Source organism: Cygnus olor, chromosome 15 (genome assembly GCF_009769625.2).
Source record: "Cygnus olor isolate bCygOlo1 chromosome 15, bCygOlo1.pri.v2, whole genome shotgun sequence".
NCBI lineage: Eukaryota > Metazoa > Chordata > Aves > Anseriformes > Anatidae > Cygnus > Cygnus olor.
In genome coordinates, this window is record NC_049183.1 from 1,027,269 (window position 1) to 1,033,268 (window position 6,000).

Here is a 6,000-nt window from a genome sequence, read left to right on the forward strand (position 1 = left end):
ACCTGTGCTGACCTGTGCGTGTATATCCTTCATACTTATAAAATTAATTTATTTGGAAAAAAGTCTGAATGAGAAAATACTATTTACTCATTCCTTAACAGTGCCTTAACTTCCTCATCACTGATTCCTCATCGGTGCCTTAACTGATCACCTTGAGATGAGGTTTATCTGAGCAGTTAATTGAACATCAGGGAGCAAACCACACTTTTGTTTATAAAAGTGCAGCTGCTCATGTGATGAAGGTATTGGATGTGCCACTGCTCCCCTGTATTGACTTAACAATTCATGGACAAAACAAATGATTAAATCTACATAAGAAGCAGATTATCTCAAGGCTTATGAGAGTGAACTATAAAATCTTAGCATGCACTAAAAGTACCAAACCTTTATGGACGTACTGTGATCTGTTGGAGACAAGAAAAATTGGAAAAGTAATTCAGCTTTCTTGTCTGATGTGATGTTTACAATATATACTTTATACTGTGCGCATGAAACTTTTTTTGTATTTTGAAATAGTAAATATATAGCAGTTTTGCATATGGGATGCATACATGTGGATTATTTAGATGATCTCTCGAGGAACTAAAAATCTGTCATTTTAAGAGAATAGCTGAGTTTTTTCCTTCAGAACATGCTCCACTATGATTCTTGGAGGACATCTATTTTGGGCTGAAATTGTACATTGCTCTAGAAGGAGAAAATGTTATCTTGACTACTTTCTTAGTTGTACACTAACTATTAGTGTTTGGTATTATAACATACATTGCTCTCTGCTCTGTGATTTCCAAACTGACCCTGGACTTTAAAAATCATATCAGAGTTATAGTTCCATGATTCATCAGAAGAACAATTCCATGAAATTCAGTAACAAGCTGTTTCCTAAACAAGCTGCTTCAGTATATAGAGTTAAATGCTCTCTTACTCTTTTTACAACCTTGCATCAAATGGAAGAGATCTAGAGTCCAAAGCTATTTTTGCTCTGGAGTTCTTCCTTTGGCTTTTAGATGTGTGTGGCACCTGTGCGTTGTCAAACTTTAAGCTGTCTGGCTTCTGAAGAGCAAAGCTCTAACATTTATATATATATGTATATATGTAAATATACGTATATACACATAAACATGCATATGCATACACATTTGCACACGTCAAATACACAAAGTTGTTAATGAGTCCTTACTGCTGGATTTGAAATGGAAACGTTCTCCCTAGGGTATGTAATAGAGGGCAAATCCATCTCTTATCTGGCTCTGTGATGGTGGCTTCTGGTTGAACAAAGACGGTCAGATGGTCTTCAGGCTTTCATTGCTTCTCTTAACTAATGCACTTGCAAATAAGGTATGTGAAGGAATGAGTAGAAGGCTGTAACTTTTTGAAAGTTGGGGCTAAATATTGTTATCTTCCCATATATATGCACATAACAATGTTCATGCCATTGTAGAGTAGTTAAGATCCAAGCACTAATAATCCCTGAAGAACAGGAAACGGAAGAGAAAGCGCAGGCTTGAGGCACTGCTTACCTGGGGCAGGGCATGACAGTGGTTTGAAGTTACAGTGCAAGGTATTAGTGAGAACGTTTATAAACTTTCTGTATTTGGCACAATCTAAATAAAATGAACTTGAGTGAGGCAGCTGATGATGGAGGGAAGGGTGAAAGAATACCACTCGGAATGGTGGTAGGTGGACAGCAAGAGGTTTACATTAGAAAGCGTGTCAGAGCAGTCTCATCCCTGTTATTTTTGTTGAACTTGTTTTTGTGATACTGGTGTTAGAAACCTTGCCAGGGGAAGTCACTTTTTCCATCCTCCTGTACTCTCACTAGTAGCACTGCTCTTATAAGTGCTGTCTTTAACTTTGAGTGCCTATATTACTGACAGTGGTTATGTTTTAATGACACTAAATCTAGAGGAACTGGCTACCCCAAAATCAGGGTTGTTAGCATCCAGGACTGATGTCAACTCTGAGCATCTTTCAGATGCCTTCATGTTAGCAAAGGAAAAGCAATTCAAGGGAAACAGATGTTCTTGCTATGAAAACTGACAGTAGAACTAAGATGAATATCTGTAAATCCATCTTTATTCATGTACACATGTTGATTGCTAGTGGAGCTGATGAAAGCTTGAAGAAGACAGACACCAAACAAATGTGAAAGGTTAAAATGAATTGTGTAAACCCCCCTCTGTGGCTCCTATTTAAAAGCTGAGCTGACTCCCATTTCAAAACATTAAGATGTGCATCTGTCCCATCCCACCCTGAATGGGGATTGAGGAAAAAATAAGGAATTTTTCTACCCTACAAACTTTCTAATTAACTCCTAGAGTAAACTGCCAGTCTAGGAATTGGCGTTATTTAAAAGTTTATTTTGGTTAACTAGGATAAATATGAAGGCTGGAAAATCTGCAGACTAAATACAGAGTTTACTTTTCATTTTGTTTTTGAACCCACAAATGTTTGTCTGGGGTGAGCCTTACAGATGCATTTGAGGATGGATGTTGATAACCAGAGAAGATGAAAAGTCAATTGGTAGAGAGAGAAAGAATGTAATGTATAAAGTTCTTTAGACTTGTATCAAGGAGAACTTGAGACCATGAAGTAAATCTCTGTGATGAATTAGGATAACAGTGAGATCACTGAGATCAAGCAGTTATTAATCTAATGCTTATATAGGAGAATATAAACCCCAAATTTCTTAAAGAATATAGCTGCTTTATGTTAAATAACTACTTGGGATAATGTGGCAGCACATGCTCTTTCTCCTGCAAATATTCACAATTCTGTGGAATTTGATATGGGAGCATAGTCAAGGATGGAAGCTGTAAACTTAATGCAAGGTAAATGCAGAGGGGCTACCTCCTGAACCCCTTGCCCTGTGTTCAGTGCCTTGGTACAGTGCATTCTTTCCTACCTTGTAAGAAAGTCTAAATATAAAGCTTTATCTTGTTGGTTGTCATATTCCAGGATTTTGGCTTTCTGGCTAACATCAAGAAAGCAAGAAATCTGTCATATTTTTGCAGATGAAAGATAAGATCTGGCAGGTTTAAACAAGAAAAATATTCTTGTTCCTACATATATCACAGTTATTTTGGAATATGTTGTAGAAAGAACTGGTGGGAACAGAAATAGTTGTGTGAAAGTAGTTAATGTACAACTGTCTGCCAAGAGAGATTCCAGTTAATTGGCTTATAAAAATTAAGCAATTATATATTGTTTCTAGAAATTGGGTCTAGGACCAATCCTTTCAATAGGTTGGTAAAATACCTTCAGATGTTTATATTTGTCTAATGACTCTGCATTTGTAATTGTCACTTAAAAAACCCTAACCCTGTATGTGTTTGTCATTGAATGTGCGCATATTATACAGATGGGCAGATAAAACAAAGCTGAGGACTTGCAGTTTAAAATATGTACTTGAACGTATACTTGAGTCTATCTTGTCAGTTAAAAAGGTTTCACACCTGTGTTGCTATATCAGTGCTATTGTTTAGCAGATGCTACTTCAAAGAGTAGTTGAGCTCAATTTAAAGAATGTCAGCGGTAAACAAGGATTTCACTGATATCTATGTAAGTTGCAATAATGAGGTCATGATCACGAAGTCATTCCAGTAAATCATGGAAGGCTTCTTATTTGAAAAGTTGCTTGCCTTTTGCTTTCAGTTGCTGAATTTCTTAATGGCTATCATTAAAAAGTTCATTAGGGAGTATTCATCTATGTGGATTTTAAATGCAAAATCTATGTAGGTGTCTATGCTCAAATATTAAAACAACAAAAAAAAAGTCTTTGTGCAAGAGACTAATGTCACTGAATGCGAACAGAATTGTGTATTGAACACTGAAGCAACTTGCGAAGATCAGGTCATAGCAGTATTGTGGGCAAAGTCTGCAGTCAGCAGAATCCTCCCCAGTCAACTGAGGCTCCCAAGTATAGGATTCACATAAATATCAGCCTCTTGAACTCAACTTTCTTTTCAAAGCAACATAGAGCTGTTTTGTGTGGCACCTGGAGAACTAGAAGCTTCACGTCTCCAGCCAAGTGTTTAAAGCAGTAGTGTGACCTTTGGGGCTTAGAAGTAACGATGTACAAAAGCTAGAAATGAGCCTGTGCTGGCCTGGACCTCTCTTTGCAAAATTCATACAGGAATGGATTTTCTTTTGTCCCCTTAGGGCAGGGAAGGAGGAAAGAATATGATTGCCAACAGTAACTGTTCTGGGAAAAGGCCTCTTTAAACCTGTAACTTTTGACAGCATTACAAATAACTTAGAAATCACCACAAGTAAAAGCAAAAGGCATGTCTACGTCTAAGGGTTAATTCCATACGAGTGATCTTGACAGTGGTAGGCAATAGAGAGCAGCCAGTTCCTGTATAGCCAGCAACCTGAAGAAAGACCCTGGATCCTCCCTCCCTCCCTCCAACCTGACCTCCCCTGCCATAAGAGGCAGAAGCCAGTTCTTTCAGGCTTGGGAGCTCCTGTCAGCCAGACAAAAGTTTAGAGGAAGGTGAAACAGTGTTTACTTTCCTTGGGTGCGGGCTCCAGAACTTTAGGCATGATTGATTTGGATATCAGCTCCTAGAAATGAGGTCATCTGGGTAAGCTAAGCCTGCAGCGCCTCAGGTAGATGAATGTGTTTTAATATGTTATTTTATTTAAAGCCCCTTTGTCTTCCCCTTTGTTCCCGCCAGTGAGATTAAGCCATGCAAGGTTTGAAACTAATGAAACTAATTAGATCTAATAATCATGGTTGATGCAGAGAGCACTGCGGCCGAGAATTCTCCTCAGGCAGGGAAAAACGAGAGGCTTCCTCTCTGAAGGAGGGGAGGAAGAGGCGGGCATGGGTGGGAGCAAGAGCTGAGGGAATGCAGAACCTAGAACCATGGCAATTGAGCCTGAAAGGGAACTAACTCCCAAAGGGCTCAGTAGCATCCCTGTGTATGAACAAAAGCCACGTAACATGTACTGCAGAAATAGGTAACAGAAGGCTCTGACTCATCATGTGGAACTGTAATTTAAGACCAAGGGGGATTTTTCTGTTTTGGATCTATTCCTACTGGCTCAGATGTCTCATAAGCCTTTAGCACCTAGTTTTAATAGAGCTAGTGCCTACAATTGAGAAATGGGCTGCATGCAAGGAGCAAAATACTACTCATCTTAAAAATATCTTCCAGCTAGGGCTGAGGTAATTGTGTGTTAAGGAGCTTCCGTCGACCTTTACTAAATTTGATTTTCTGGATTTAGAAAAGTCTGAACTCCCTAAGCGAAAATGTGCTTAGTGAAGCACTTGGCAGTAGATGCAGTGTAGGCATCTCGGTGCTTCCCACTCAGCACAGCTCGCGCTGGGCGAGCAAGTGCCACCGGTGAGCGACATGTGGAGGGGTCGCTGCTGTCTGCGCTGGGCCCAAGTAGTAACTTTCTTTGTGCTGAATCAAATCTTGAGCGAAATAACTTCAGAATATTCACCAAAATTTTGTTTTACACATAATGCTAATATTGATAAGACCGTAGTAGCTCACCTACCCTCAAGGTCTGTCCCACGCCATGACTACAAAATACATGTTCATTTATCCAATGGGCTGGGCTTTGGAGCTAAGTTTTGTTTCTTCAGAAGATCCGAATGACAGTAATCTCTGTCTTGAAACAGAATTTTGGTAATATTTCTGAAAATATACCCCACTTGTATACATGGGAGCTTTTTTAGGTAAATAATCTGTCTACATAAATGTAGACTGTCTCAAATACAGAGACACAAATGCTCCATGTGAACAGCAAAACTACTTCTTTATATGCTTAAAGACTCTGAGCTAAACTAATATAAGCTGGTAACTACTTGGCTACAAGGTCCATCATGCTGCCCAGAAATAGACACGAAAGAGATTTATATGGTTCAGGGCATGAGTGAAAAGACGACTTAAAATAGTATTTAAAAAATCTGATTGATAAAGGCTTGTCACTTCTACTGAATTCAGTGCAGATGAGGAGATCATATGTTGGCCCTAAATAGCTAAGGGC